Here is a 13,267-nt window from a genome sequence, read left to right as displayed (position 1 = left end):
TATACAGTACTTGAATGATGTCCTTTCCCAATTTGAACCCGTGGAACATCTCAGAATGGGAAAGCTGAAACCTGGTTGAAGTTAGTGGTGCTAAATGCAATTTCTCCCTTTGTATCTCTCTAAGTTTCACTTTTATCCTTCAGTTCAATGTTAAAACACAGCAGTTCAACCCTGTCATAAGCATATTGTGTATAATAACTATATCATCCACTCTGTCTTGGAAACCCCACATAGTCAGTATTACAAAGGCTGCTTCCTAAAAGCTGGTGCTATACAGGTGCCATGATTACTTTCCATGTGAACCTCGGTTTCATATCTACAGAGGAGTTTTATTCAACCAAGTATGGGGTACTACTCACATTTCTAGGAATGGTTCTTCCTCCACCTCTTTTTAACAAGAGTGTAATTAAATGCCTTGTCTCATTAATTCTCCTGACATCACTTCACTAGTCATCCCTTTCTTATAACACAATGTTCCTTTTCTCATGAGCTGTCTTCATGTGTCCCTGCCACTATTGCTTGGACCTGCAACATAGGCCTGGCTGCTGTTGTTTCCCTCAGTTTCTGTGGAGATAAAACACTTCGTCAGTCCTTAAACAGCTAAGTTGTAGTATTCTCTTCCTACTTTTGTCTCTCCCTCTTCCTTCCTTTAAGAGTCAGGTAAAAATGAAAAAAAAAAAATCTGTAAACCCTGATTAATTCCTTTATTTTTTCTTACATTTTAATTTTCACTCAAGATGGCCTTTGATTTGGGTATGTTTTTACCCTTGCCATGTGGGTTGCTATAAAGGAAAAGAAAGAGCTAAGTCTGCCTGAAAAACTAGGAGTCTCATTCAGGTGCTGATTTTTCCTCTGAGCAGTTACTTTGTACAAAAGAACGATTTTTTCTTATTTGGAGTTAGTTTCACATATGCTGCTGATGCTGTGCTCTGAGTTCTGTTGGTGTGAGGGCATCAGCTGCTCCTGTTGTTGCTGTTCTCTGGTTCTGTTGGTGTGAGGACATCATCTGTTCCTGGTTCAGCAGAATGTACATACATTTGATTGACCAAGTCATTTGTGCTGCAGACTGACCTGTCATCTCAATCTTACCCAAAAGTTTACCATTTTCCCTCTACAGTACACTTAGTTTACTTTGCCAAGACCTTGGTCTGTGATTCTGAAAGTTTGGCTGCTTGTCTGCATGTGCAATCAATAAACCATGCAGTACTCGGAAAGCCAGTGTATGGCTATTGACAACTCAAGTTAGGGATGTGTTATGTTTGTTTCTTTCTGCAAAATGCTTTCTTTGCCCTTATGACCTGCTCTTTTTTTAAGGCAAGCTTTCCACCATCTTGGAAATTCCTGCACTTTTCACCTTCTTAGAAATTCTAGCACTATTCTTTTTTCTTTAGCCCTTTTTGATTTTTCATCCAAGGCCTGATCTCCATTAGGACTTTTACCCATGACTGGAATCCTTGATATATATATATATATATATATATATATATTTTTTTTTTTTTTTTTATACTTTGTCGCTGTCTCCCGTGTTTGCGAGGTAGCACAAGGAAACAGACGAAAGAAATGGCCCAACCCACCCCCATACACATGTATATACATACGTCCACACACGCAAATATACATACCTACACAGCTTTCCATGGTTTACCCCAGACGCTTCACATGCCTTGATTCAATCCACTGACAGCACGTCAACCCCGGTATACCACATCGCTCCAATTCACTCTATTCCTTGCCCTCCTTTCACCCTCCTCCATGTTCAGGCCCCGATCTCACAAAATCTTTTTCACTCCATCTTTCCACCTCCAATTTGGTCTCCCACTTCTCCTCGTTCCCTCCACCTCCGACACATATATCCTCTTGGTCAGTCTTTCCTCACTCATTTTCTCCATGTGCCCAAACCATTTCAAAACACCCTCTTCTGCTCTCTGAACCACGCTCTTTTTATTTCCACACATCTCTCTTAACCTTACGTTACTTACTCGATCAAACCACCTCACACCACACAGTGTCCTCAAACATCTCATTTCCAGCACATCCACCCTCCTGCGCACAACTCTGTCCATAGCCCATGCCTCGCAACCATACAACATTGTTGGATCCACTATTCCTTCAACCATAGCCATTTTTGCTTTCCGAGATAATGTTCTCGACTTCCAAACATTCTTCAAGGCTCCCAGAATTTTCGCCCCCTCCCCCACCCTATGATCTACTTCCGCTTCCATGGTTCCATCCGCTGCCAGATCCACTCCCAGATATCTAAAACACTTTACTTCCTCCAGCTTTTCTCCATTCAAACTTACCTCCCAATTGACTTGACCCTCAACCCTACTGTACCTAATAACCTTGCCCTTATTCACATTTACTCTTAACTTTCTTCTTTCACACACTTTACCAAACTCAGTCACCAGCTTCTGCAGTTTCTCACATGAATCAGCCACCAGCGCTGTATCATCAGCGAACAACAACTGACTCACTTCCCAAACTCTCTCATCCCCAACAGACTTCATACTTGCCCCTCTTTCCAAAACTATTGCATTCACCTCCCTAACAACCCCATCCATAAACAAATTAAACAACCATGGAGACATCACACACCCCTGCCGCAAACCTACATTCACTGAGAACCAATCACTTTCCTCTCTTCCTACACGTACACATGCCTTGCATCCTCGATAAAAACTTTTCACTGCTTCTAACAACTTGCTTCCCACACCATATGTTCTTAATACCTTCCACAGAGCATCTCTATCAACTCTATCATATGCCTTCTCCAGATCCATAAATGCTACATATAAATCCATTTGCTTTTCTAAGTATTTCTCACATACATTCTTCAAAGCAAACACCTGATCCACACATCCTCTACCACTTCTGAAACCACACTGCTCTTCCCCAATTTGATGCTCTGTACATGCCTTCACCCTCTCAATCAATACCCTCCCATATAGTGTACCAGGAATACTCAACAAACTTATACCTCTGAAATTTGAGCACTCACTCTTATCCCTTTTCCTTTGTACAATGGCACTATGCACGCATTCCGCCAATCCTCAGGCACCTCACCATGAGTCATACATACGTAAAATAACCTTACCAACCAGTCAATAATACAGTCATCCCCTTTTTTGATAAATTCCACTGCAATACCATCCAAACCTGCTGCCTTGCCGGCTTTCATCTTCCGCAAAGCTTTTACTACCTCTTCTCTGTTTACCAAATCATTTTCCCTAATCCTCTCACTTTGCACACCACCTCGACCAAAACACCCTATATCTGCCACTCTATCATCAAACACATTCAACAAAGCCTTCAAAATACTCACTCCATCTCCTTCTCACATCACCATATATATATATATATATATATATATATATTTTTTTTTTTTTTTTTTTTTTATATTTTGTCGCTGTCTCCCGCGTTTGCGAGGTAGCGCAAGGAAACAGACGAAAGAAATGGCCCAACCCCCCCATACACATGTACATACACACGTCCACACACGCAAATATACATACCTACACAGCTTTCCATGGTTTACCCCGGACGCTTCACATGCCTTGATTCAATCCACTGACAGCACGTCAACCCCTGTATACCACATCGCTCCAATTCATTCTATTCCTTGCCCTCCTTTCACCCTCCTACATGTTCAGGCCCCGATCACACAAAATCCTTTTCACTCCATCTTTCCACCTCCAATTTGGTCTCCCTCTTCTCCTCGTTCCCTCCACCTCCGACACATATATCCTCTTGGTCAATCTTTCCTCACTCATTCTCTCCATGTGCCCAAACCATTTCAAAACACCCTCTTCTGCTCTCTCAACCATGCTCTTTTTATTTCCACACATCTCTCTTACCCTTACGTTACTTACTCGATCAAACCACCTCACACCACACATTGTCCTCAAACATCTCATTTCCAGCACATCCATCCTCCTGCGCACAACTCTATCCATAGCCCACGCCTCGCAACCATACAACATTGTTGGAACTACTATTCCTTCAAACATACCCATTTTTGCTTTCCGGGATAATGTTCTCGACTTCCACACATTTTTCAAGGCTCCCAAAATTTTCGCCCCCTCCCCCACCCTATGATCCACTTCCGCTTCCATGGTTCCATCCGCTGACAGATCCACTCCCAGATATCTAAAACACTTCACTTCCTCCAGTTTTTCACCATTCAAACTCACCTCCCAATTGACTTGACCCTCAACCCTACTGTACCTAATAACCTTGCTCTTATTCACATTTACTCTTAACTTTCTTCTTCCACACACTTTACCAAACTCCGTCACCAGCTTCTGCAGTTTCTCACATGAATCCGCCACCAGCGCTGTATCATCAGCGAACAACAACTGACTCACTTCCCAAGCTCTCTCATCCCCAACAGACTTCATACTTGCCCCTCTTTCCAAGACTCTTGCATATGTTCTTATATATATATATATACATCTCATTTCCAGCACATCCATCCTCCTGCGCACAACTCTATCCATAGCCCACGCCTCGCAACCATACAACATTGTTGGAACTACTATTCCTTCAAACATACCCATTTTTGCTTTCCGGGATAATGTTCTCGACTTCCACACATTTTTCAAGGCTCCCAAAATTTTCGCCCCCTCCCCCACCCTATGATCCACTTCCGCTTCCATGGTTCCATCCGCTGACAGATCCACTCCCAGATATCTAAAACACTTCACTTCCTCCAGTTTTTCACCATTCAAACTCACCTCCCAATTGACTTGACCCTCAACCCTACTGTACCTAATAACCTTGCTCTTATTCACATTTACTCTTAACTTTCTTCTTCCACACACTTTACCAAACTCCGTCACCAGCTTCTGCAGTTTCTCACATGAATCCGCCACCAGCGCTGTATCATCAGCGAACAACAACTGACTCACTTCCCAAGCTCTCTCATCCCCAACAGACTTCATACTTGCCCCTCTTTCCAAGACTCTTGCATATGTTCTTATATATATATATATATATATATATATATATATATGTATGTAGCATTTATGGATCTGGAGAAGGCATATGATAGAGTTGATAGAGATGCTCTGTGGAAGGTATTAAGAATATATGGTGTGGGAGGCAAGTTGTTAGAAGCAGTGAAAAGTTTTTATCGAGGATGTAAGGCATGTGTACGTGTAGGAAGAGAGGAAAGTGATTGGTTCTCAGTGAATGTAGGTTTGCGGCAGGGGTGTGTGATGTCTCCATGGTTGTTTAATTTGTTTATGGATGGGGTTGTAAAGGAGGTAAATGCAAGAGTCCTGGAAAGAGGGGCAAGTATGAAGTCTGTTGGGGATGAGAGAGCTTGGGAAGTGAGTCAATTGTTGTTCGCTGATGATACAGCGCTGGTGGCTGATTCATGTGAGAAACTGCAGAAGCTGGTGACTGAGTTGGTAAAGTGTGTGGAAGAAGAAAGTTGAGAGTAAATGTGAATAAGAGCAAGGTTATTAGGTACAGTAGGGGTGAGGGTCAAGTCAATTGGGAGGTGAGTTTGAATGGAGAAAAACTGGAGGAAGTGAAGTGTTTTAGATATCTGGGAGTGGATCTGTCAGCGGATGGAACCATGGAAGCGGAAGTGGATCATAGGGTGGGGGAGGGGGCGAAAATTTTGGGAGCCTTGAAAAATGTGTGGAAGTCGAGAACATTATCTCGGAAAGCAAAAATGGGTATGTTTGAGGGAATAGTGGTTCCAACAATGCTGTATGGTTGCGAGGCGTGGGCTATGGATAGAGATGTGCGCAGGAGGATGGATGTGCTGGAAATGAGATGTTTGAGGACAATGTGTGGTGTGAGGTGGTTTGATCGAGTAAGTAACGTAAGGGTAAGAGAGATGTGTGGAAATAAAAAGAGCGTGGTCGAGAGAGCAGAAGAGGGTGTTTTGAAATGGTTTGGGCACATGGAGAGAATGAGTGAGGAGAGATTGACCAAGAGGATATATGTGTCGGAGGTGGAGGGAACGAGGAGAAGAGGGAGACCAAATTGGAGGTGGAAAGATGGAGTGAAAAAGATTTTGTGTGATCGGGGCCTGAACATGCAGGAGGGTGAAAGGAGGGCAAGAAATAGAGTGAATTGGAGTCATGTGGTATACAGGGGTTGACGTGCTGTCAGTGGATTGAAGCAAGGCATGTGAAGCGTCTGGGGTAAACCATGGAAAGCTGTGTAGGTATGTATATTTGCGTGTCTGGATGTGTGTATGTGCATGTGTATGGGGGGGGGGGTTGGGCCATTTCTTTCTTCTGTTTCCTTGCGCTACCTCGCAAACGCGGGAGACAGCGACAAAGTATAAAAAAAAAAAAAAAAAAAAAAAAAAATATATATATAATATATATATATATATCCCGGAAAGCAAAAATGGGTATGTTTGAAGGAATAGTGGTTCCAACAATGTTGTATGGTTGCGAGGCGTGGGCTATGGATAGAGTTGTGCGCAGGAGGATGGATGTGCTGGAAATGAGATGTTTGAGGACAATGTGTGGTGTGAGGTGGTTTGATCGAGTAAGTAACGTAAGGGTAAGAGAGATGTGTGGAAATAAAAAGAGCGTGGTTGAGAGAGCAGAAGAGGGTGTTTTGAAATGGTTTGGGCACATGGAGAGAATGAGTGAGGAAAGATTGACCAAGAGGATATATGTGTCGGAGGTGGAGGGAACGAGGAGAAGAGGGAGACCAAATTGGAGGTGGAAAGATGAGTGAGAAAGATTAAAAATATATATATATATTTTTTTTTTTTTTTATACTTTGTCGCTGTCTCCCGCGTTTGCGAGGTAGCGCAAGGAAACAGACGAAAGAAATGGCCCAACCCACCCCCATACACATGTATATACATACGTCCACACACGCAAATATACATACCTACACAGCTTTCCATGGTTTACCCCAGACGCTTCACATGCCTTGATTCAATCCATTGACAGCACGCCAACCCCGGTATCCCAACATCGCCCCAAATTCACCCCTATTCCTTGCATGCCTTTCCCCCTCCTGCTTTTTCAGGCCCCGACCTCCAAAATCTTTTTCACTCCATTTTTCCCACCCCCAAATTTTGGTCTCCCCTTCCCCCTCGTTCCCCCCACCCCCGACACATATTTTCCTCTTGGTAAATTTCTTTCCTAAATCATTCTCCCATGTGCCCCCAATTTCAAAACCCCCCTCTTCTCCCTCCTAAACCCACACTTTTTATTTCCAACATCTCTCTTCCCCTTTACTTTACTTCCCTCGATCAAACCCCCTCACACCACATTTTTGTCCCCCCAAACATCCCCCTTTTTCCCCGCAAAAAAACCCCTCCTGCGCACAACTCTATCCATAGCCCACCCCTTTGAAACCCCATAAAAACTTTTTTGGGAAACCCCACTTTTCCCTTTCCCCAAACATCCCCATTTTTCCCTTTCCCAGATAATGTTTCGATTTCCCAACATTCTTCAAGGTCCCAAAATTTTGTGGGCCCCCTCCCTCCCCCCTATAATTCATTTTCCGTTTTCCCATGGTTCCACCCGCTCCCAGCCCCAAACCCCCAGATTTTTAAAACGCTTTATTCCTTGATATGAGGGGGAATTTAAAACAAAAAAGCTGTAGTTTTTTTTTTCTTTTTCACCTTGTTCCCGCATAAACTGTGGCCCCCTACCTCTTGCATTGTGCTTAAGTTTTCATTCATGAAAGCATTTAGTGACTGCATTGCCATTTTACATCTTTTACCACTTTTTAACTAAAAAAAAACAATTTTACCCCACCCAAGTAAAACTACCTTTCCCTAAAGTCTTTTAAACCCCCATTTTGGGCGACCAGGATTAAGAAAAACATCCTTTGCAGATGGACAAAAGTTAGCAGAATATAGAAAATTTAATCCTTTTTATCATTTAAACAAATTCATCTAACTCTTTTAATGGGTATCTGGATTTCAGTGTCATCCCTGACCTTTTGTCATTTTGCCACCAAAAAATGAGTGCAGATCTTTTTTGTTTGTTTATTTGTTGTTGTTTTTTTTAACTTCCAGAGAAGTCTACAAAGTTTCCATGTCTTGTATTAAAATTCCTCAAAAACATTGATAGATTGAAAATGTTTTGGGTAATGATAAAGTTATGGAAATATTGATAAGTAGGTTCCTTGGTGAATGATATAGAATTTAACAGAAACAGGTTCAGCTAATTCAAAAAGAGTTTGAAAGTATTTTGAATGCATGACTATCAAATATTACTGTTCAGCAAAGAATTCTCTACCTAGGGGAGACTTGCATAGACTTGCATTTTTGAAGGCCACTGTCAAATGTTGAATATCTTATTGCAGTTTTATAAGTTTACCATAATTTGACCAATGATGAGTGTTATTAACCAGCGGGATGAATATGTTTGAACCTTTGCACAAGGCTAGGCATTTAAATCTTAGCATATGACTGCCATTGTTACACTAAGCACATATCCAGTTACCACACATACCCAGGTACCAAGTGCATGCAACTGCCATTATTACACTAAGCATATACTCAGTGACCTAGTGCATCATCCGTAATGTGTAAGGAATGACAGTGTTAGGGAAAGGTGTGGTAATAAGGACAGTATAATTGAGAGAGCTGAACAGGATGTGCTGGAATGGTTTTAACAACTGCATTCAAATTGTTTTTTTTTTTTCTTTTTGCATTGGAGGCTCTGCTCTTAAACAAACGTCCACATGAATGTCAGGTCCTAATTGAAATATAGATAGGTTAATGAAAGGGAAAAAGAAGAGTGGTTTATCTGAATTTTGGTTAGATATCAAAAACAGTAATGTATTTACCAAATGTGCAAATGCTGGGTACATCCTATTCGTGATAGGGGAAATATAGTATGAGGTGATATCTTGCTAAATGTTAAAGCTTATCTTGATTATGCAATGAAAAATGTTGTAGATGATGATAACATCAAATTTTATATCTCACAGTAATTAGAAATAAAAAGAGTGTGGTTGAGAGAGCAGAAGAGGGTGTTTTGAAATGGTTTGGTCACATGGAGAGAATGAGTGAGGAAAAAATTGACCAAGAGGATATATGTGTCAGAGGTGGAGGGAACGAGGAGAAGTGGGAGACCAAATTAGAGGTGGAAAGATGGAGTGAAAAAGATTTTGAGTGATCGGGGTCTGAACATGACATCTGAACATTTATTACATGACAGCTAGAGACTGAGTGTGAACAAATGTGGCCTTTGTTGTCTTTTCCTAGCACTACCTCGCACACATGAGGGGGGAGGGGGTTGTTATTCCATGTGTGGCGAGGTGGCGATGGGAATAAATAAAGGCAGACTATGAATTATGTACATGTGTACATATGTATATGTCTGTGTGTGTGTATATATATATGTATACATTGAGATGTATAGGTATGTATATTTGCATGTGTGGACGTGTATGTGGACAGGTTGGGCCATTCTTTCGTCTGTTTACTTGCGCTACCTCGCTAACACAGGAGACAGCGACAAAGCAAAATAAATAAGCAAAATAGTAATTAGAAAATATTTCATAAGATCTCAATAGTAGGGCTGGTGTATAGACCTCCACACAAACAGTAGAGGTAGATGAAAGACCTTAAGATTAGTTTACAAAAATTTGAAATGAAAACAAATTAATCATAGCTGGAAATTTTAACATACTTGTATTTAAGGGGGAAAACCAACAGCATTGGGCACGGGCTAGTGTATAGACCTCCTCACCAACACTAGCACTAGATGAAGACCTTATGATCAGTTTGCAGAGATTTGAAATGAAAACAAATCTATCAAAAGTAAGAGATTTTAATATACTTGTATCTAAGGGGGGAACCCTTTCCAGCAGCACTGAGCATGGACTCAACTAAACTTGCTTGATAGTACAATAATCTAATTAGCTGAGACATCTGTCTGCAACGAGAATATATTAGATCTAGTTCTAACAGCAAATGAGGATCTCGTTGATAATTTTGAAATTGGAAAAGTTTGGTGCATGTGATCACATACAAATTACTTTTGAGGTGACTTTCAATACTGCGTGTAATGATAGTCAACATGATAGTTATGTAAAAACACCAGATTTTAGAATTCTAACTATAATGATCTTTGCATTGCTCTTGACAGGCAAATCTTGGTTGATATAAGCTTGGAAAGGCTTCAGTAAAACTTTCAAAGAAGTATAGAGGGAACATATGCTCTGATGTTTTTTTTCCAAAAACAAGCCAGTGCGATGGAATGGTGAAAGAAAGAAGAGCCAGTTGTCAAAGAAATTAGTGCTTAAGAAAATCAAAGTAACCAATAACCAATGTGATAATGTAGATTATGTAAAATTGAAGAAAATCAAAGTAACCAATAACCAATGTGATAATGTAGATTATGTAAAACTGCATAGAGAAACTAAGAGACTTGTATTACAAATTAAATGTCAGTATGAAGCATATATTACAAAGAATAGCAAAAAAACCTAAAGGAGTTTTGTAGATATGTTAGAAGCAAGAGTCATTATTCAATCAACTGGTCATTGATTACGGAAAGCATTTTCTTGATCCAAGGCAGTAGCAAACATTCTAAATTAGTGTTTTGCATCTGCATTTACAGTTGAAGACACAAGTCATCTTCAGGTTCACTTTTCATTGATAAGAGTAGAGAATGTTGTGCAACATATTTGCATACAAGATGAAGATATGCCATGAGCAATAAATGGAATAAAAGTACACAAAGCAGCGAACCCTGACAAGTTTTATCCAAAGACAAGGAAGGAGGCAAAAAATGAGATAGTCAAACCCTTGATTGCTGTTTTCAGTGCCACTTACAGTAGGGAAGGTTCCAAGGAATGGAAATTTGCCAGTGTAACACTGATATTCAAAAAAAGGTAATAAATTACTGCCCCGAAATTATAGTTCAATTAGCTTATTTTCTGTTGTTGGAAAACTTATGGAAATCATCTTTTGAGACAAAATTGTAAACCATATAGAAGACCGCCTCTTAATAAATTATTTTCAGCATGGTTTTGAAGAAAGCTGTTCCTGTTCAGCAAAGCTGCTTGATTTCTTTTATAGTATAAGGAACATGTATTATGAAGGTATGATAATTGTCATCTAATTCAAAAAGCACTCTATAAATTTCCACATCATAGATTTCGAGCAAAATTTGTCACATTGTATTGATGGGATTTGTAGTTTGGTGCTAAGGAAGTTGAGTGACTGGCTGGATATGAAGTGTAGTGATCAGTGGTCAAGCTTCAGAATGATTAGACATAACAAGTTGTGTGCCACAGATCAGTCTTGGAACCAGATCTCTTTCTTGTATATATTGATGACACTGATGATTGGCTGCATCGTAACATAACAAAATTTGCAGTTCGTTTGAAGCTGAAAAATAAATCTACAACTGGACTTGAATATCAGGAGCTTCAGACAGACATGGACTAACTGATGGACTGGGCTCATAGGTGGCAAATGAATATTAATATCAGTGAGTGCAAAGTTTTATGTGTAGTGAAAATGAAAAGGTAAGCTATAGGAACAATTCTGTTTTACTACAAAAGGTAAATGAGGAAAGAACTTGAAAGTAATAATCTCTAGTGACCTAGAGCCAAGTAAACTGTGCATAATCCAGGTTGAACCTCTTTAATTCGGCAACCTTAGAACCTGGCCATTACCGGACCACAAAAAATGGTGGAAAACAGAAATGGCCCTCTAAGGGAACCCCCTATATAAACATATTCCTGACCCTTAGTCTTGCCAGCTCATTTCACATACATATTGCTGTGTTATCAAAGGTGGAACAAAGCTTAGAATAGGAAATAATACAACCATCAAATCTTTCAAACAAGGATTTATTGTTACATCAGTTTACATGAGAAGTATCCCAGATGGAGACTCCTCATTATCTTGGGCAAGGGTTTTTTATGGCATAAGATGCTAATACAGGGCAGATTCGTTAGCATTATATACTTGTTCTAGGACTAAGTTTTTCGCTGCCACTAACTGTGCAACTTCATCCACAAACTTTGTAGCAGCTTTGTGAAGAGTAGTTAATGTAGCAATGACCATAGGTTGGTAGTTGGCTGTGGTTGACTCTTGTTACTATTGTTGTTCTTCTGTTATCATCAAGGCAGCCAGCCCACATTGCGTCAGTCCCAGCCAGGCAGCCAGCTTGCCCTGTATGTGTTGCTGTTGGTTGTTTAATAGAGAATTGGAGTTTTTATTGATTCTTTTAATATGACCTTACACTTTAAGCTTCCATGTCAGCACTGTGCTTATCTCTCCCACACTTTGTGCCAACATTCCTTTTTTCTGCTTTAACTTGTGTAACCATCCTTGCAGATGTTCGCAGTCATACTCTAGCTTTAGTTCTTTATAAAAAACTTTGGCCTGCTCGATAAGCATCTCCCCAAAAATGCTTACACCTCCAATGTGCGGGTGCTTAAACCACTTTACAATTGTATTCCTGACACCATTTAAAGTTTTCCAAAACTTTAAACATTTCTGGCTTTCATTCTAATTAGCTCAGCTGCAGTGTAAACAGATTTTGGCACGTGAATGATGCTAACAGCACTGCCCTGGTGGCAGAACCACAAACTAATGGCAGCAGATTCAAAACATGTCAGACTATGAGAGTTACCAGACCACAGAGCCCCAGATTAGAGGTACAGCCTGTATATATGCACTAAAACCACAGCTCCCTCCACACATCAAGGCCCCACAAAACTTTCCATGGTTTACACCAGACACTTCACATGCCCTTGTTCAATCCAATGACAGCACATCAACCCTGGTATACCACATCGTTCCAATTCACTCTATTCCTTGCATGCCTTTCACCCTCCTGTATGTTCAGGCCCCGATCACTCAAAATCTTTTTCACTCCATTCTTCCACCTCCAATTTGGTCCCCCACTTCTCCTTGTTCCTTCCATCTCTGACACATATATCCTCTTTGTCAATCTTTCCTAACTCATTCTCTCCATGTGACCAAACCATTTCAATATACCCGCTTCTGCTCTCTCAACAACACTCTTTTTATTACCACACATCTCTCTTACCCTTTCATTACTTATTCAATGAAACCACCTCACACCACATGTTATCCTCAAACATCTCATTTCCAATACATCCACCATCCTCTGCACATCCCTATCTATAGCCCATGCCTCACAGCTATGTAACATTGTTGCAACTACTATTCCTTCAAACATACCAATTTTTGCTCTTCGAGATAACGTTTTGGCCTTCCACACATTCTTCCATGCTCCAAGAACCTTCGCCCCCTCCTCCACCCTGTGACTCACTTCTGCAT

The 13,267-nt window shown here is 40.6% G+C and overlaps 1 protein-coding gene across 1 annotated transcript in view; it reads left to right on the top strand.

The window, feature by feature from the left end:
* Nmnat (nicotinamide mononucleotide adenylyltransferase) overlaps positions 1-13,267 on the top strand; it is a 217,627-nt gene that overhangs the window by 184,851 nt on the left and 19,509 nt on the right. The window lies entirely within an intron of this gene.

This window comes from Panulirus ornatus, chromosome 65 (genome assembly GCF_036320965.1).
Source record: "Panulirus ornatus isolate Po-2019 chromosome 65, ASM3632096v1, whole genome shotgun sequence".
NCBI lineage: Eukaryota > Metazoa > Arthropoda > Malacostraca > Decapoda > Palinuridae > Panulirus > Panulirus ornatus.
Note: the sequence above shows the minus strand (reverse complement) of the source record. Positions and strands in the feature narration are given on the sequence as shown.